General features: G+C 40.7%; 1 pseudogene; it reads right to left on the bottom strand.

The window, feature by feature from the left end:
• Window positions 1–21,422, bottom strand: part of LOC134934268 (zinc finger protein 84-like) — a 74,056-nt pseudogene extending 52,634 nt beyond the window's left edge.
• Window positions 21,423–21,729: the final 307 nt, after the last annotated feature.

Here is a 21,729-nt window from a genome sequence, read left to right as displayed (position 1 = left end):
AGTAATGCAGCTTATATGTAAGGCCCCAGTAGTAGAGCAGCTTGCACATAACGCTCCAGAAGTAACGCCCCAGTAGTACCACAGCTTACATTTAATGCCCCAGTAGTAACGCCCCAGTAGTAGCACAGTTTACACGTAACGCCCCAGTAGTAATGCCCCAGGAGTAACGCCCCAGTAGTAGCACAGCTTACAGGTAACTCCCCAGAAGTAGTGCATTTTACACATAACACCCCAGTATTAATGCAGATTACACGTAAAGCCCCAGTAGTAGCGCAGCTTGCACATAACTTCCCAGTATTAACGCCCCAGTAGTAGCGCAGCTTACACATAACGCCCCAGTAGTAACGCCTCAGTAGTAGCACAGCTTATACGTAACGCCCCAGTAGTAGTGCATCTTACACATAACGCCCCAGCAGTAACGCCTCAGTAGTAGCACAGCTTACACGTAACGCCCCAGTAGTAGTGCATCTTACACATAACACCCCAGTATTAATGTAGATTACACGTAAAGCCACAGTAGTAATGCCCCAGTAGTAGCGCAGCTTGCACATAATGCCCCAGTAGTAACGCCCCAGTAGTAGTGCATCTTACACATAAAGCCCCAGTAGTAATGCAGCTTACATGTAATGCTCCAGTAGTAACGCCCCAGTAGTAGCGCAGCTTACACATAACACCCCAGTAGTAACGCCTCAGTAGTAGCACAGCTTATACGTAACGCCCCAGTAGTAGCGCAGCTTACATGTAACGTCCCAGTAGTAATGCAGCTTACATGTAGCGCCCCAGTAGTAGCACAGCTTGCACGTAACACCCCAGTAGTAATGCCACAATAGTAGCGCAGTTTACATGTAATGCACCCACAGAAGTGCAGTTTATTCACCCCCCCTCCCCTGCACACATACACATACATAAATACACATACATACATATACACACACACATACACTCAAGCATGCAGGTAAAGTAATCACAGCGGCAGATGGTAATAGACTTAAATATCAGCAATCGGATAACCCAATGGAATCACACAGAGTAGCTATCACAAAGTAAGTAATAGTCCTCAATGCACAGAAGTCAGATAAATGCTTTTGGTAATATTAGGCATCAATATGGTGGCAATCATGGAAGATGCATTGCTGATAATGCAAGTTCATAGATGCAGTCATCTAACAACTTGTACAGAGGTAATGAGCTGATACTGACCAGAGAGACGTGATACTAGTGGTGCAGAGTTGATGGCGAATTACCCATGATGCTGATTCGATGGTGAAACACAGATGATGAGGGATCAATGATTGAACATCAATAGTGGAAGGAATCGATGATGGCACACCAATGGTGACAAAAATCAATGATAGCACAACAATGGTAACAGGAATCGATGATGTCATACTGAAAGTAACCAGAATCAATGATGGGTCACTGATTTTATCAGGAATGATTTTGGAGCATTGATGGAGTCAGGTGGCACCACTGGATGGAAATTGATGCATGTCTCTTTAAGTGGATAGAATCACAGTGCCTGACAAAGCCGCCCAGGTGAAACGTGCATGTCGGATGGACAGCGCATGTACACGCTGCCACCGTGATCATGATTGTGAGTATAGGTGCTGCCTAACATGAATGGATACCAGACGGGGAAGCCACATCAGATAAGTCCCGCAGGAAGTGGCAGCGCTAGTTAACAGTGAATGAATAGACACTGCAGCATTTATTGTATTCACTTGTGCTGCAGCTTTCGAACATTCAACAGACTCTGTATAGCATCCATAAAAAACAAGGCGCTATGGCAAATTTGATGCTTACATATTATCGCTTCAAGCACCTAACTTAGGGGTAATTCAGAGTTAATTTCAAAGCTGCGTTTTCTCACAGCTTGCGATCAGGTTTAAACTGCGCATACGTATACACCGCAATGCGCAGATGCGCCGGACGAGTACACAGGGCATTGGGCACAGTGGCGGGCTGGTGCGAAAAAAATTGTCGCACAGGCGATCGCAAGGTGATGGACAGGAAGAAGGTATTTGTGGGTGGCAACTGACCATTTTTAGGGAGTGTCTGGAGAAACGCAGGCGTGTCCAACTGTTTGCAGGGTGGGTGTCTGACATCAATTCTGGTCCCAAACAATCAGAAGCGATCGCAGTGGGTGAGTACATTTTAGACTACTCAGAAACTGCACAAAATATGTTTGTGCAGCTCTGGTACACATGCGATCGCACACTTGCATAACTAAAATACACTCCCCTGTGGGCGACGACAATGCAAATGCAGGACTGAAAGAAACCCTAGACACTACCCCGTTTCTCCAACCACTCCCGCGTTTTTCCCAGAAACGGTAGCGTTTTTCCGCACACTCCCATAAAACGGACAGTTTCCGCCCAGAAACACCCACTTCCTGTCAATCACAATGCAATCACCAGAACGAAGAAAAAACCTTGTAATGCCGTGAGTAAAATACCAAACTTCATAGCAAATTTACTTGGCGCAGTCGCACTGCGGACACTGCGCATTAGCGACTAATCGCTCCGTTGCGAGAAAAAAAAATAACGAGCGAACATCTTGGAATGACCCCCATGGTTTTGCCCAACTGCTAACAAATGTGCTGCTACGATCAGGTCTCAATTTCCCCCTTAAACCGTCTGAAAACGACATACAGTAGAAGGGACTCTCTATACATACCCTTACTTAATATACCAAGAGTGTCAAAACTTACCACATCCAGAGTTAATATCACATGTATATCTAACCACATTGCTCTTTGTTATACGTTATCTCTAGCAGAAATGTGTATGGCAGTATATGTGTCAAAACTGAAGGCTGAGGCTAACTTAGAGAGGCCTCAGTTGTAGGGGCTGGCATGTACATGAAGTCTAAGAACCGGTAGCCCAAAGGCATGACCATAACAATGGAGTTTGAAAAAACAAAGTTAGTTTATTGACACAGGTGCACAGAGGTTGAAGTGTTACTGAAGTTGATGAAAGAACACAAGTTAGTTTATTGACACAGGTGCTCAGAGGTTGAAGTGGTACTGAAGATGATGAAGGAACACTGATGGAGCTAGACATCAATGGCGGAACACCGATGGAGCTAGAGATCGATGGCAGAACACTAATGGAGCTAGAGATCGATGGCGGAACACCGATGGAGCTAGAGATCGATGGCAAAAAAACAATGTAGCTGGAGATCGATGACGGAACACCGATGTAGCTGGAGATAGATGGCGGAACACCAATGTAGCTGGAGATCGATGGCGGACACCGATGTAGCAGGGGATCGATAGCGGAACACCAATGGTGCCAGGCAGGGCTGCAAGCAGGATGGAACTCAGGTGTCAGGGCAGAATGGAATCTCCTGGAGCAATGTATCCTGGAAGCAGCTGAGAGCTATACCAGAGCACCGCTGGAAGCTGAAAGCAAAGCGGGAAGCTGGAAGCCAGTGACGGATCACTGCAGATCGCAGAATGCAAAGCTGGAACACTGCGGAGTAAGGCTGCAACGCAGGATGGTAATTGGTGCAGGTCTCTTAGTGGAGCTGGAGCACATGAGCTGGAATACATGGAAGAACAAGCTGGAGAAACCACAGACAAGAGAGACATGTATCACTGGGTTAGACAACCAAAGCACTGACAATTAGGCATCCTTAATGCAGGATATTTATACCAGCTGGGAAGCAGGTATTGGCTGGGTAATTAGGCAGAGTCCAGAGTGCAGCTGCTGGGTAATTAGGCAGAGACCAGAGTGCAGCTGATGAGAAATTACCCAGATATTGACAGCATACCCCCTTTTAGAAGTGGCCCCAGGACACTTCTTAGGCTCGAGAGGAAATCTGGCATGGAAAGCCTGAACCAACTTGGGAGCATGGGCATCCGATGCATTAGTCCAGGAGTGTTCCTCAGGGCCATAGCCCTTCCAATCAATCAGGTACTGAAGATGACCATACCAGAAGCGTGAGTCCAGAATCTTGGCGACCTGACACTCAGCACCATGTTGAGTATGGACCTTAGGTACGATGGAGAGCGCAGAATGAAAACAATTCAGGATGACTGGCTTGAGGAGAGAGATATGAAATGTCCTGGGAATCTTGAGCTTGTAAGCAACTGTATTGACAACTTGATCAATCTGGAAAGGACCAACATAGCGAGGAGCAAACTTCATACTTGGGACTTTCAAGCTTAGATTTTTGGTAGACAGGTAACCAAAATCACCAGGCTTGAGGGCAGGAATTGCCCTATGCTTCCTATCCGCAAACTTCTTGTATCTTGAGGAAGCTTTTAGGAGAGCTGCCCAGACATTCTTCCAGTTTTGGGAAAACTGATGAAGGGTAATATCAACTTCAGGCACAGATGTTGCTGGAAGCGGTTGAAACTCTGGAACCTTTGGATGGAACCCGTAGTTGGTAAAGAATGGCGTGGAAGAAGACGAAGAATGGTACTGATTGTTGTGACAAAATTTGGCCCATGGAAGGAGATGAACGCAGTCGTCTTGAGAAGAGGATACATAGATCCGGAGGAAGGCCTCCAAGTCCTGATTCACCCTCTTTATTTGCCCATTGGTTTGGGAGTGATAAACAGTAGAGAATTTTAACTTGACTTGGAGTGCCAAACATAGACTTCGCCAGAATTTGGCTACAAATTGGACACCTCTGTCGGAAATGATCTCTTTAGAGAGACCATTTAGTCTGAAGATCTCTTGGATGAAGATTTGAGCCAACTTGGGAGCTGAAGGAAGACCGGAGAAAGGAATAAAGTGAGCCATCTTGGTAAACCGGTCAACTACCACCCAGATTGCATTGTACTTGTTACACTCACAAAGATCTGTAATAAAGTCCATTGATAAATGGGTCCAAGGATGTTGAGGAATAGACAGAGGTACCAATTTTCCAGCATGCGACTGGCGAAGTACCTTGTGCTTCGCACACTTAGGACAGGATGCAATAAATTCAGTAATGTCCCTCGTCAGGGTCGGCCACCAGAATGATCTGGAAATGAAATAGAAAGTTTTATGATCGATGGCGTAACACCGATGGTGCCAGACAGGGCTGCAAGCAGGATGGAACTCAGGTCTCAGGGCAGAATTGAATCTCCTGGAGCAAGATAACCTGGAAGCAGCTGAGAGCTATACAGGAAGAAACCACTGAAGCTGGAAGCTGAAAGCCAGTGACGGATCACAGCAGATCGCAGAATGCAAAGCTGGAACACTGCGGAGTCAGGCTGCACCACAGGATGGTAACTGGTGTGGGTCTCTTAGTGGAGCTGGATCACAGGAGCTGAAATACCTGGAAGAACAAGCTGGAGAAACCACGGACAAGAGAGACATGTATCACTAGGTTAGACAACCAAAGCACTGACAATTAGGCAGCCTTAATGCAGGATATTTATACCAGCTGGGAAGCAGGTATTGGCTGGGTAATTAGGCAGAGACCAGAGTGCAGCTGCTGGGTAATTAGGAAGAGAAATCCGGCAACAAGAAACAGAAAAAAAATCTGCACTCTCAAATTTCATAAAGAAATAACTTATGGAGACCCCAATTAACATATCTGGGAAAATCCTGTAATTTCATGTCGGGGGTGCCACCTAAGACAACCATAAACAACACATGATACACAAAAAGAAAATGGGGTTGTACTGCTAGGTGCACAAGAAATAGGTTAAAATTTTACTTTTATTGTTATATTAAGAGACCGATAATCGGACAGCATGCAAAATATAGGGTTAAAATTGGATAAGAAATCCAAGAATGTGCTCTAAGATAGAAAAGTGATAAGAATAAAATGATGTCCGCTCCTTTGAATGAATACTTGGTACTGCAGGTATTTATATCCAAACCCAGGGCACAGGACCTGGAACCAAAGTATTATTTTCTATCTCAGATTTTGAAATGTATATCTTACCAATTATCAGTGTGGAGCCCGGCTTATCAGACTGAATAATACCCCTTCCTTCCGCTATATTGTTATTTTCATTATAAGTATAGTTCATTTTTTCGGAAGAAGGCAATATATATATATATTATTTATTCTTTCTAACATCAGAGACACACATATAATTTCGCCCAATAGAGCTATCAAGTTTGATTTGTACCACAAAATCTAATCAATCATATTTTATTCGGATAGACAAACCCTATGACAATTGCTGTTATCATTACTATTACTTTGTCTTTTGCCTTATAGCCATTTTTTTTATAGAGGATTACTAATAACAGTTACATTTTAAATATTACAAGACCACATATTTCACACAAAAGTGTGCCCCAGAAGAGACTCATAGTCTTTCTTTCCCTTTTTGGCTCCTGTACTATACAAGAACCATACACTTTCCTTTGACTAGTTTACTGAACTATCTCGGGGAGCATCGCCAACCCAGTGCCAAATACTAATTATTTGTTTGCTTTATGGCCATATGTTGGTTTATGTTAGAGCTATAGCTTTAACTTACATCATTTAAAGTACCAAGCATTTAGATTGAGAGATCCTGTGCAGACTCCACCAACCCTTTTCTGGAATTCACCCTCAACCATAACTACTATCTTCCTGTTTGAAGATAAGTTCTTCAGACAGACGACGGGTTGTGCGATGGGGTCGGCGGTGGCATTGGCCTTTGCCAACATGTACATGTGGGAGGTGGAAAAGGGTCTGTTTTTTGAAAACTCGAATACAGATATATTGATGATCTGTTGGCCTTTTGGACTGGTAGTGAACAAATGCTCTGTGAAGTGATTGCGGCACAGAACAACTCCTCCAGTCCTATTAAACTTACTATGAAGTGCAGCAATACACAGATTGAATTTTTGGATATATCCATTAACATTCTGGAAAGAAAGATCAGTACAAGTCTAAATACCAAACCCACAGACAGGAACACCATTCTCAGTTATAGTAGCTTCCATCTGGCTCCTACTGTTTTAGGCTTACCTTATTCCCAGTTCCTGAGGGTGTGCAGGATTACTAGTTCCATTGTTGAACGTGATAGACAACTTGATACCATTGAAAGCAAATTCCTACAGAGGGGGTACCCAAGACCACTGATAAAAACAGCTCGGGCCAAAGCAGTGTCCCTCAACATGTGCACTCTGTTATCTAACAAAACCCCCCAAAGGGTAAAGGATAGGATTCCATGGGTGAACACGTTTGACACAAATAGCCACCATACCAGCAAAAGGGCCAGAGCATTATGGCCCATGGTTACTTCAGATCCTGATCTGAAATCGCTGAAACACACTAGGATTATGCCCAGCTACAGAAGAGGGAGAAATATCAAGGACTTGGTGGTCAAAACAGATCTTAGTAAATTCAAGAGTGACCAACCAGTGGCACGCCACTTCTTAGAGTTTAAACATGGGATAGCAACTCTCAAATATTGGGTTATAGATCAGGTACCGGAGTCGATCCGAGGAGAGAATAGGCCCCTTAAACTACTCCAACTTGAGGCCCGTTGGATCTTCAGGCTTGACACCTGCCGACCGAAGGGACTCAACGAAACATTGGGCCTTAGTTACTTTTTATAAATATGTTGGAACTGAAGGATCAGGGTTTAGCAAGTAGTGCCTTAAGTATACTTTGGTTGTAAATGAATTTATGCTATGCTTAAATGGGCTGCATTACGCTGCTTTGTTCATCTGTGTAGAGTTTACATGTATTTCACACATGTCTATTATTTTAGAATATATTGTTTTTAACAAAGTATATGTTGGTTGGTTTAGGGGTAAGTGGCAGGAATGCCAGGGATAAATATGTCTCGTAGGTATATACATGTTCGTGACACTTTGGGTTTTATGAGGTTTATGGAAATGGACATTTTAATGTTATCTCGCGTGCTACTGGTCAAACAGCAGGTTGTCTGGCACTATACACATATATACACAATATGGTAACTATATAAGATGGTATTTCCCGTTTTGATTATAGTGGGTTCTGGTAGGGTTCACAGTTATTAAGACAGGGTATAATGTTTCAGGTTGAGGTGTGTTATTGTTTATTTTTCAGCAACACGTTTTGATGTTTTTTTGTCCACCATGGGCGCTGGGCGCTCTCTTATCTAGTTTGCTGCGTGACAGCAGGGGTAGATTATTTACAGAGTGTTTGTGCCTCATCTGCTGTAAGAGGACCAGCGGCACGTAGATAAATGTATTTGTTTTTGTTTTGCAGTGGCACCATGGCAACGTGACCGGGACCCACAACGTCATCAGACGACGTCACTTCCGGCGGAAGTGGTCACTCCAGATGAACGGATGCCGGGCCCGGAACGGCGTGGCTATCAGGACCCAGGCATGGGAGCGTTTTAGGGGGTGAGTGTACCTATTAATTGTGGTTGTTTTTGCACTGTATGTTATCCTGAAGAAGGGGTCTAATACCCCGAAACGTCGATTCAGCACTTTATGCACTAAAGTCACTTTGGTTTTCAAAGTCTCTGAGTGCCGCCTTATTTGTTTGCCTTATGGATATGGGGGTTCTACCCTAGTGGAGGGCATCGGAGCAAGTCAGCCCTGGGGGCAGTCCGAGTGCCGGCGGTGTGTGTGTATATATATATATATATATATGTATATTGCGTAGAAGAGCTGGCACTCACCCTATAGTACTTGGCTCCGGTGCCATTTGGAATAATAAATATACGATAAACCGAGACATGCAGCGGCATTCAGCGACTGATCCCAAATCAATAACGTGCAAACGGTAAATTTAATCCATAGGAAACAAACTGAGGTGACCCCACTTTGTTTCCGATGGATTAAATTTACCGTTTGCACGTTATTGATTTGGGATCAGTCTCTGAGTGCCGCTGCATGTTTCTCTACATCGTATATATATATATATATATATATATATATATAACCAAGGAAAAAAGAGGCGGCACTCGGAGACTGGATAATCAAAGTGTATTCACAAAAAGTGACATCAACGTTTCGTCCTGACGAAGGGGAACTGGTCCCCGAAACGTTGATGTCACTTTTTGTGAATACACTTTGATTATCCAGTCTCCGAGTGCCGCCTCTTTTTTCCTTGGTTGCATACACCGGAGGGAGACCCCCGGACGGGGAAGGCACAGGAGCAAGATACATCCCGCTGCGGATTAAGTGAGTGCCAGGGTTATTGCATAGATATATATATATATATATATATATATATAAATAAAAGCAGTCAGGCGGCACTTGGCAGAATAATAACACAGAGGCAGGGAAGTGGTTCAACGTTTTGAGACTTTAATATCTCTTCATCAGGAGACATTAATGTCTCGAAACGTTGAATCACTTACCTGCCTCTGTGTTATTTTGCTGCTGAGTGCCACCTGACTGCTTCTATTTATTGGGTCCCAGCCGCGGACATCTAGGAGGGCACTCTACCGCATACTATTGGAGTGCTGCCTGTCAACCTAATCATACAATCATACAAAACCATTCATCACACAACACAATAGAGATTCTAATACGATAAGAAAAGTTTTAAATAAACATTGGGATATTTTGTTAAAAGACCCGGTATTGGGTCCTAGTCTCCCCGAAAAACCACCTGTGGTATATAAAAGGGCACTGAATTTATAATAGATACTAGCCCCAAGTAGACTGAAACCCAATAATGGTAAAGATGACTCTGTTCCTTTCCTTACAAAAACAATTGGATGATTTCCATGCAGGAAATGTATATGTTGCAAACATATGGAGAAAAAACCTTTTCAGTGGCAACTTGATGGGGGGTTTAAATATACCCTAAAGGATATGGTATCATGTAACACTACATATGTAATATTTCGGATCAAATGTAAATGCGGTTTGGCCTATATAAAAAAAAAGCCTGTAAAACTCTGAATACAGGAACATTTATGAAACATAAAGAATAATATTAAGACACATAGCCTACCTCGACATTTTTCGAAGTTACATGGATCAGAAATAGGGGACCCCACTTTTACCATTTTGGAACATATAAAACCGAATGTTTGAGGAGGGAATAGAGAAATTATATTGTCAAAACGAGAGTCTTTCTGGATCTATACCCTAAATACATTAGTGCCAAGTGGATTAAACGAGGGAATAGACATAGTTTCATTCCTTTAGAGGTTTCCCCCTTCTCTGGTTTATTTTTTGTTTTCTTGGTTTCCCTTCTCTAAATTCACACTTTTGTTTATCTAAATGTGTATGAAACCTAATATGTTTCTCCATTATATCAATGCAATTTGATTATTGTAAACAATGAGGACAGTTGATGAATTGCATATATGAAATTAATTAGAATATATCAAAGTATTTTTTTTAAAAATACACTGTATCATTTAGCACTAATACATTTATAAGTGAGGATAATTGATAAATTCCCCCAAATTAATATTATAAATATATACACAGTAACACTTTATATAAATAAAATAATAAAAATTTAAATATTAATACACCATATTACTTAGCACTAATAAGTTCTCACTGGCAGCATCAGTAGTTGATAAATCTTTCCTAAAGGATAAATTAGTCACATATTAGCATTAAGCACTATAATTAAGATAAGAAAGTTATGAATAAAATATCTTTTATAAATGTATAATATATTGAATATTATTAATTAAATGTATTTATGAATTTATATAGAACAAAGTTATGTATTTTGGATAAAGATTGAATTTATGAGGTCCCACAACAGAAAAAAACACTAATATATATGAATATTAGGGGTATATTCAATTAGCAGTGATAACAGACTTTTCACGCTAAAAGTCCAGTTTTCGCGCGAAAAATCGGACTTTTCCCGCCAAACGCAATTACAGCCTATTCAATTTTCCAGGAAAATTTATCGGTCATAAGTTTTTCACTAATTTCACTTTACCTACTCTGAAGGAGGTGAAAAGTTGGGAAAAGTCACTATTTTAAGGTAAAAATGTTTGGATATGGTACAGAACTCCTGGGACACCCCCCTTAATGACTAATTAGGCATGTTGAAGTTTTTAATTATTTTTAATTGGCCAATAATGACATGTCATTTTTGGGGTGAAAAAGTACAAAGTGATAAAAATTGGGGTTCAAGGTATGGGACAGGTATATTGGGGTGCTTTATGAGTGGGACAGGTGTTTTTAGGCTTGCAGATGGGAGTAATTGGTCTGTTTCCACTTTTTTTTTAAGTACCCTAAAATTACCCAAATATATACTTATACCCATTTTCATGTACCCCAAATTTAATGAGAGCATTTATTTTGCTCAAAAAATCTTGCTCTCTATCATTTTTTAAAATTTTTTTTTTTTAAAATGCATATAACAGATATTTCACACAATTTAAGTCCCCAAAAACTCTCTAATGTGATCTCTAACCCACTTCTCTACAGTTTTCCTATGTTAGTTTAGCATTTTTGGGAGTACAGGCTTATTTCCCCATTTTCACCTGCACTTTTTAATGCAAGAATTTTCACATGAAACCCATTTGGAATTAAATAGGTTGAAAAACTGAGCTTTTTCGCTGCAATTTTCGCCCGATTGCCACGAAAAAAAATTTGGGTGAAAAATTGCTGCAAATTTGCGGATAATTGAATACCCTAGAAAGTTTGCACAATCCTGCATGAAATTATGTTTTCCATTATCTTAAAAACAACTTCCATATAGTCATATTGCATTGGGGCTTAATTAGAAGTAGCTGCTGAAATGTTCATGTCCAGCTGCATGGCTCATTTATGTTGTGCTAAATAAAAGAAGTTAGGAGTAAAGATCACACGTTATTGTACATGTTACCATGCTTTTGGCACATGTGGATATATATAATTTCATTCTTGAACATTCACATGTGATAATAAGACCATGAAGAGTAATTTCATCTCTTTTTTTGTAGCAGAATGACAACTGTTATGACTGACTTATATCTATGATGCTGTTATCTGAGCATGGCACATCATATATCAAATTAAACCTCTTGGTCAGTAGATTTGCAGAATTATATTGGTGTTGTAATTAGTTGCTTCATTTTAAATTTATTTGGCATAAATTCTTGCTGCCATTTACAGTGCATCACCATTGTGCTCTTGGAAAATGTGACAGTTGGTAAACTCTCCCTGTGCACCTTCTGGGTGACCTGGAAGATGTGACCTGCTGGGTGGTCTGGAAACCGTGACAGTTATTTGCAGCCACACACTTAGCAAGGATTTTTTTGACTCCTAAGGGGGTGAAAAGGGATAAAATGTTCCATCCAGCAAACCATTGCCAGGTTGTAACCGGGCACATCAGCTAGTGTCATTTAATTATTAAACAGTTACATGTGATAATAATACCATTAAGAGTAATCTCACCTGCATATCCTATATGTGTGCCTTCCTGCATGATACAGTTTATCAATAGCTATGATGCTTCAGTCATCATTTTTATCATGTTCTGAGTGAGCCCTGAGCTACGCAATATAGTTTCACAGAATAAGTGTGTTTTCCCTATGGAAGACTGCAGTACTTCCACTGAGTACATCCATGTAACACCAATGTTTGCAGATGAAGGAGTATATTTACTGAAGTCCCATTTTCATCAAAATAAAATCATCAGAAATCAATCTAAATCAATGTTGTACTTGCTGGGCTAAAATACACATTTACTTTCATTTAAAAATGTATATTAAAAAAATCAGTCAGTAAATATGTGTTTCAGAACCTTAAACCCAACATAGATTAAAATCTACCATTAAGTGCTTTGTTTTTCAACCACTGTAACGTGGCACACTAGTGTGCCCTGAGCAGTCTCCAGGTGTGCCGTCATAGAAGCAGAGCCAGACCCATCAGTGTTTTGCCGCTAGTGAGGTCCTGGAGTGATCAATACTGCTGGGTTTAGCGGCTGCAGAGCCAGTTCTAATTTTGGGCGCGGGCAGTGTTGGGCTCTTCTGGCTTTCTCAGATGTGGCTCAGGCGTTACATATGGAGAAGCTGCGACATGACATCCTAGGACACGCAGCTGCACCATGCATCACCATTATATTTAAGTGTGCCTTGGCAATATTTAAATCTTTTTCAGTGTGCAGCGAGATGTAAAAGGTTGAAAATCTCTGCCTTAGTGTTTAAACGGTTCAGTTACTACCAATATATGACCACTTATCTCTTTCCTTGGTATAGGTTGGTGCTATTTATTTAGTGAACGCAATGGGATACATAAGATCTGGCATCAATTTGTATATGTGTGCACAGTTCTTCTCTCAGGACTGGACATGCATAGTTGCAAATGATAACTTCTAGCATGAATTCTTGTCATCTCTAAATCAGGCCCAATATCTGAATTGCAAGGTAATAGTCCCTCCATTGCTATATCATTGTGCAGTCTTCTGCTGTAAAACCAATGTATCTATCCTCCTGTTTTCAGTAATGGATTAGTTTACAGAAGAAGAGCAAAACATTTTTGGGGAAAGTGTAATAAAGAACATTCCAAATCCAAACAAGACAATCTTCAGATGGAGTAAACTAATTTTATCCTATGTAGGCATGGTAGCAGGAGAGATCTTTTCATCTCCCTCCCACAACCTCTGTCTGGTGCTGCCCCAATCCTGGACACTAAGAAGGTGCGCATGTGCATTGCAGATTCTCCTGAGTAGTTACGCAAATGTGAGAGAGTCCTGCAAAATGTGGTGGAAGTAACTCACAGGAACAATGTTTATCTCTACCACTGTCCCTGCAGGTCTCCCTATGTACATAGCATGGAAATTATCATTGTTATTGGAAATATCCACCATGATACAGAGTGTTAATAGTCACAGCAGTTCCGCAATTATTAATACTTATATCCCTCAATTTATACATTTGTGGTCAGTGGCCTACTGTATGTAAAGCCACCGATGAAATTGTAGCCTTCTCCTCAATCTCCAGACCAATAAGAACAAAGTAGCCAGGCAAGGGAACGTATCTTCCACACCTGTGTTTCCCTATTTGGAATGCCTGATGATGAGGTGGTACATAAATTTAGGCTCCCACCTATGTCATCCTGGATACATTACACATAGTGGAAAGTGACCTGGAATCACACACTGACATTGCTGCAGCAATAACACAACTCACACAGTTAGTTCTGTTCCACTTTTGCTCTACAGATGCCAGAATCTCGGCACTGATTGGAATGCCGACTCTGTCTTCCCCATATAAATAAAAAAGCTGTGACTCCTGCCTGGTAAGCCGTGGTGGACTTAGGTTTAGACTGCAGGGAGAGGGTTAGGCTGCGGGGGTGGGAAGGTAGGGATAGGATGCTGGGAGTGGGGTTTAGGATTAGGCACTCCAGGGGTGAGTTAGGGTTAGGTTGAAGGGGTGGGTGGGCTAGGTTTAAGCTGCAGAGGGTTAGGGTTAGGCTGCGGGGGTGGGAGGGTTAGGATACAGGGAGTGGGGTTAGGATTAAGCACTCCACGGGAGAGTTAATGTTAGGTTGCAGGGGTGGGTGGGTTAGGTCTAGGCTGGGGGTAGGATAGGTGAGGTTCAGGCACCAGCACGGAGAGTTAGGGTTAAACTGCAGGAGGAAGGAGGTTATGGTTAGGTTGCCCTAAAGCAGGGTTAGTGGGAGGTAGGGGGAGGGTAAATATGCTTACCCAACTCCTGTTGAGATTCTCTTCTTCAGGATGCCAGTGTCAGCCATATGACTGCAGTCATCCCATCCACCAGGATTTTATATGTATCCTGTTGGCTAACTACAGTTTATTCTCAGATGTGCTTTTATTATGTTTGTGTAACATCTTATTATGTTTGCAGGAGATAATACCCTGGCTCCTGACTCCATTATCATAACCCATCCCAGGTGCAGAATTTGATTTTAGCTCCACACATACCACCACCAGGTAGGTCATAGAATATTGTTTGAGCCTTTGCTAGGTGTTTGGAGCAGTCTATTTGCACCCTAATTTATGCAATGGAATTTATGCTCTGTGGCCCTCATTCCGAGTTTTTCGCTCGCTAGCTGCTTTTAGCAGCTTTGCACACACTAAGCCGCCGCCTACTGGGAGTGAATATTAGCATAGTAAAATTGCGAATGAAAGATTCTCAAAATTGCGATTACACACCTCTTAGCAGTTTCTGAGTAGCTCCAGACTTACTCGGCATCTGCGATCAGTTCAGTGCTTGTCGTTCCTGGTTTGACGTCACAAACACACCCAGCGTTCGGCCAGACACTCCTCCGTTTCTTCAGCCACTCCCGCGTTTTTCCCAGAAACAGTAGCGTTTTTCCGCACACACCCATAAAACGGCCTACTTTCGCCCAGAAACACCCACTTCCTGTCAATCACACTCCGATCACCAGAACAAAGAAAATACCTCGTAATGCCGTGAGTAAAAAACCTAACTTCTTAGCAAATTTACTTGGCGCAGTCGCAGTGCGGACATTGCGCATGCACACTAAGCGGAAAATCGCTGCGATGCGAAGAAATTTACAGAGCGAACAACTCGGAATGACCACCTGTGTGCGGTGTTCCACAAATTTGTAATAAGGAACCAGGTATCCTGGGACCAACCTACTGTCAAGCCAGAGGATGAGTGGGTTTGTGGCCAGAACAGCAGTTCTAGTCATATAGCCACGCTCAAGGAATCTGAGAGGCTTGGAGAAGTCCTCTAGATACGTGAATATTTGGAGTCCTTTTGTATGAGTAATGATCTGTAAGTTACGGCTTATAGAATGATGGATCTTATACATATTTCTGATAGTATTTGGAACTCTCATGTTGCTTTATTTCACACTTTAGACACATGCTGGTAGTCCTGGTTGTCTATGATGATAGTATCTATTCCCAGAGTGGAATACTTAGGGATGTCTTCATAGTGAGTAGGGCTAATTTTTTTCTTGTGCACTCAATGGTGCTAATTAATTAAATATGATCACATATAATGGTGAAGTTGGTATATCTGATTATTGATGGCAGGCTTGTTTTATTTTTCTTATGTTTTGTCCTTTCTTAGAAGTTGGAATACTTTGAATTTTATATGTTGCATCCTGAGACTATTTATGAATTATGTTAGCCATTCCTGATGAATATTCATATTTTTGGATTGAAACGTTGAGAACACTTAGGCTACTTGGATTAAACAGATGACTCCTTAAGGAAATCATGCCTGATGATCTTTTCTGGAGAGTGTACCCTCCCCCTTCCTAGGTGGAACTGTGCATACATATATAAAGATTCCTTAATGTGCTATTAAATATATAACCTCAAACGTATACAATAAATATACTTGTACTGCAGCATGAACAGAGCTGATACAATACTATTGGATATTAGGACATATTACTAAAAGATCTTCAAGTATAATTAATTATTTTAAGATAGTCAGTTCCTATAGTCTATACAGTATGAACGCAGGCAAATGCTCACCTTCATTAAGAAGTCACATAAGATAATTATATATACTATAACACACTTATTTGCCATTGCTTTTGGTGCACTAATATTACCAGTCATATATGAATGAAAACTATTTCTAACATCAAACCATGAACATCAGATGGTTTTGAAAATAACACCCCTGAAGAAGTCACCTTAAATTGGGTGAAAAAGCTCTGTCTATTATTTATGTGCTAAACAAAAGTTAATGGGCAAAAAAGCCTGTAAATTGATGTTAAAAGATGTCTGTAAGAATTAATTCTTAATTGTTTATTAATTGTTTTAATTTCATTTTAATAAAATTATTTTAATAGTAAATTGAAAATATATTGGGTGCATTTGTGTATAAGGTGGTATTAGTCTATCCTCAGTTCATATAATTCATAAGGACTAGCAATAAGCCTGAGAGAATTCTAATGAAAGCACTTAAATCCTTTTTTGATAGATATATACGGGGCAAAAAAGTAGTCTTATACGCCAGCAAATACTGTATGTATATATATATATATATATATATATATATATAATTTTAAGTTGCATACACACGGTGCGATTTTCCATGTGATATGGACTATATAGTCCATATCGCATGAAAACAGTGCATATCGCACTGTGTGTATAAGCTTGCAATGCTGATTCACTGTCTCATGGGATCAGCATTGCAATAAAATATAGTGGGTGCAGGCAAGGCCGATACTTACTACATGCCTCCGGGCACAATATTGCCAGTATCATCAGTTAGCCTGCATCACACCATGTGTACCCACCTTTAGTCTCAATCTTAAAGTGGGTACACACTAGGCAATGTGCTCCATGAGCGACATTGCCTAGTGTGTCCTCCTCCCGACCCGGGCCACCCAAGTGGGCATACACACTGTGCAATATTGCTAGCAATATCGCACAGTGACATAATGCCGCATCAATTTGGATGATGAGTCCAAATTGAGCTATCTGGCCAGGCGACAGTGAGCCTCGTAAATGAGGCACAGGGCCGCTCATCGTTCATCATTTACTGCGTACACTCTGGGTAATATAGTAAACAATATTACTCAGGAAGGGTCAAAATGAGCGACGTCATGCACTATATAGACTAGTGTGTACAGGCCTTCAGTCTTAATCTATTTTATTTTGAAGAAAGGTTCTAGAGATTTAGGTTTAGTGTTTTGATGTAGCTAAGGAGCAAAGTGTGTAGTGCAAAAAGCAGGACTACTTGCCAAAATTTGACAATATAAATGTGAAATATTAAAAGCCACAGGTTTCCAAACACGTTCCTCAGGTGGACACTTGCAATCTATCCCTACTTTTTCCCATTGGCTTCCTGGCTCTGGAACAGCAGACATACTCTGCTATTCTGGCTACTGATAAAGACATCTGGGAACTTGCACTGATCTCTGTAAGCTCTGGCAGCAGGGTGCAAAGTACATGGACCACTGTAGACCTTAGCAATCTGCTGCCACATACCATTGTCTGTTATTCCAGGCAATCTTTAGCACATGTGACCTCTGACCATGGATGCATAATGTACCATCTTCTGATAACTTACCAGGACATGTGACTTCTGACCTCTGAGTGCATATCTTTTGTGCAGTAATGTTTTTTTGGTTTCCTGAAAGGTGACACTTGCATGTTGAGACTGGCCTGTCTCCGCAGCAGGTATCAATATGAAGTAGCATTGTTTTTTTACAACAACATTGTTTATTTGGTAACATATTTTCATTTGTACAATATTTGTAATTATTGTGTTCTGCAAAGTGTATTATTTCTAACAGAATTATCTTGGGTGAAACTGACCTGCATGGTCTCTGTGTGCAATTGTCTGTTATCTGTAAATGCATTAAAAGCCACAAACTCTCATTCATACACACAGAGGAAGTTATACAAATTGGGGCTCTGGTAAAAGGTAGAAAAAACTTTTGTGGATGGCTGTGGGAATTTTTTGAACAATGTAGGCATGATATAGTGTGAAATGATCTTTACCACCTATAGTTGTGGATTTCTAAACCTGTCCCGCTTAGTGTGATGTATCGCCGGCGTTACGCTGCTCTATTTGTTATATACTATATAATCAGCGCGGTAATTGTGCTTTGCAGTCACATATGGTGTATAGCGTTGGTGGTTGCCTGGTACCGGGCAGTGCCATAGTATGCACTTTCTCTTATGGTTAGTGGCATTTTTGGACCATGTATATCTCCCTGCTATGGTTCATTGGATGAGGATATTTCTCAGCTGTAGGTTACGGCTGTATGTTCTAATGTGGCCGGACAGTGACACACTTCCTCTGTGCGTTCCACTGACTTCTGGCTTCCGGCTGTGTGCGTTCTACCTCGTGGAAGTGCCAGTAACAACAGCGCGGCGGTGGCTCTGCAATACATTTACTGCCGCAATGGTTATGTGAAGCTCGGATTAATTAATTAATACTTGATAAGAGGAGCCACTATTTGATGTTATCACATGTGTCTTATGTCCCTAACATGCTGTTTGTATGCAGTAATGTTTTTAATTTACTGATTGGTTAATTGTGGTGGGAGTGGTTTCCTTCTAGTATTTGTAGTGCCACATGGGTGACTCCATTTGCTTGTGATCCCAGTGGCTTCATGACCTGGTCTTGAAAAAGGTCCATGCTAGGTGAAGAGTTAAATGGCATCGACCAGGCTTACCTGTTTACACTACACTGAGACATGGGTCCTTCCCGGAACCAACCCTGCGAGCTTGCTGGGTTGGAGTCCCAAGTCTCTTGACCCGTGTTAACCCTTTCCTGCTGAGTTATAACTTTTTTAGACCTATTTGTCAGTTTCCTTACTACATTTTACAGTATGTTCTTATAGTTTACTGATATCATTTAACATGGATGAATTTCCTTTTAATGAAAATGAGAAAATATTTTTTAAACCAATGCACTACACCAAGATAACTGCTATTATCTCTCCTGTGTGTTGTATACCAGTGTATTAGGTATCAGTAGTACCACCCCTTATGCCATGATAGCGACAAATTATATTAAGAAATAAATAATAATTTCAGGCTATTTTAGGGCATTTCATCAAACACACTGTTTATTACATTGCACTGATACATATGATCAGCTACAGATGTTTCTCCTCATTAACAAGACAGATTTATATAAAACACTTCTCAAATTCCAAAAAAATAAACATTTCCTTACTTGTAACCATATTGCAGTGATACAAGGTAACTTACTTATGAAACACAGGCTACATTCAGGCCCTCAGAGTTACTACTCATGTGATTAATACATGTTATATTTCTAGTAAAGCACTTGTTGCATTCAGTGGCTGATTCAGATGTGTAAGGAATTACACAGCCGCAGGGAAGTGGATGTGCAATTCTGTACAAATATAATGCAAACACAGCAGGAGGCATCTGTAAGAGATAGACACCTCCTGCATGCATCTGCAAGATCCAAGTGCTGTATCTGTGGTACTGTATCGAGATTCAATATAGAAAAAGGTAAAGTTATGCACCTTGGGACTGAGAACAATCAGGCAGCCTATAAATTAAATGGGGAAATTGTAGGGGAGACAGTAGTGAAAAAAGATGTGAGGGTGCTCATTGATAATAGACTTAGTAGCAGTTCCCAATGTCAAAGTGCAGCAACAAAAGCAAATAAGGTATTAGGATGCATAAAATGGGGAATTGAGGCAAGGGATGAGAGTGTAATCCTGTCACTGTACAAATCATTAGTACAGCCACACCTTGAATATTGTGTACAGTTATAGGAACCGCACTATATAAAAGATATCTTGGAACTAGAAAGGGTTCAGAGGTTGAGCAACTAAACTGATCAAGGGGTTAGAGACACTGGACTATGAGAAAATGATTACTAGGTTAGATATGTTTATACTCGCAAAGAGGCATCTAAGAGGAGACATTATTCATATTTTCAAGTATATAAAAGGAAAATACAAGAATCTATCAGGTGATTTGTTTATCAAAAAGGCTTGTTTCAAACCAAACATAGACAATGGTTCTTCACAGTAAGGGCAGTAAACATTTGGAATTCTCTGCCAGAGAAGGTAGTAATGGCGGACTCAGTTAATATGTTTAAAAACGGATTAGATAAATTCGTAGATGAACAAAATATCCAAGGATATAGCATTTAAAGGTAGAGAATGTTAGAAAAAGCATGAATTATAGCTGTTATTTAGACCTATAAACATAACTTAATCTGGGTCATTAAAGTTAACAAGTTATATACTGAGTAGTGTAAGAATTATAATACAGGTTGAACTCGATGGACATTTTGTCTATGACAATTGCAATCACTGGTCAAGACTCACAATGTTTGCAGACCATAGTCAGTCTGCATAAGCTGAAGCTTCCTCAGACTGGCCGTAGGATCCAGAAACCCATGTCCATGAAGTCTGCATCCAAAGAAGCAGACCCTAAACCCCTCCATTGTAAAAACAGTGGCAGTTGCTGCCCCCTAAATTCTACAGCAAGTCATCCTGCTGTGGTGCCAGGGGGCTGCGAGATATATCACAAGACCCAGTATGCACATACACAGAACATGTCTTGTGCCTGTGCAGGCTCCCAAACATCAGATTTGTCTATAAACCATAGGGTTTATGTACAAAGCTGAATTAGGTCCTCAGAGTATTTATATGCTTCCTAATCTGATGTTTAGCAAGACTTGACTTACATAGAAAACACTTGCTGCATTCAGAACATTTAAATGGTTTCTCTCCTGTGTGACTCCTCTGATGTATAAAAAGTTGTGACTTTTGGGAAAAACATTTGCTGCATTCATAACATGTAAATGGTTTCTCTCCTGTGTGACTCCTCTGATGTGTGAGAAGCTGTGACTTTTGGGTAAAACATTTTTTGCATTCAGAACATGTAAATGGTTTATCTCCTGTGTGACTCCTCTGATGTAGAGCAAGATGTGCCTTGCAGAGAAAACATTGGCTGCATTCAGAACATGTAAATGTTTTTTCTCCTGTGTGACTCCTCTGGTGTATAACAAGTTGTGACTTTCTGGAAAAACATTTGTTGCATTCAGAACATGTAAATGGTTTCTCTCCTGTATGAATCCTTTGATGTATGAGAAGCTGTGATTTACATGTAAAGCTTCTGTCACACTCAGAGCACAGATGTGGTTTGTCTCTTGTGAGACTCATCATGTATTAGATGATAAACAAATTAGCTGCAGAAGATTTTTGCTTATCAGAATATTAAAATCTCTTTTGTGAATTCTCAAAGGTATGAGAAGAAATGATGCCTGTAGTTGTCTTGATCAGTGATCAATGTCCCTTTCCTCAATGTACTGTAATATTCTTAGTGGAAATCATGCACATTTGTCCTGTAAGAAAAAAGTTTATATTAAAAAGCATAAAAGTTACAGGGGTAATTCTACTTTTACAGTAATGGTTTTTTTTTGTATTTGGATCATGATATATATTTATATAGACTAACAAACATGGGACC

The sequence above is a fragment of the Pseudophryne corroboree genome, chromosome 6 (assembly GCF_028390025.1).
Source record: "Pseudophryne corroboree isolate aPseCor3 chromosome 6, aPseCor3.hap2, whole genome shotgun sequence".
Taxonomy (NCBI): domain Eukaryota; kingdom Metazoa; phylum Chordata; class Amphibia; order Anura; family Myobatrachidae; genus Pseudophryne; species Pseudophryne corroboree.
The sequence above is the reverse complement of the archived record's forward strand: the minus strand, read 5'-3'. Positions and strand labels throughout refer to the sequence as shown.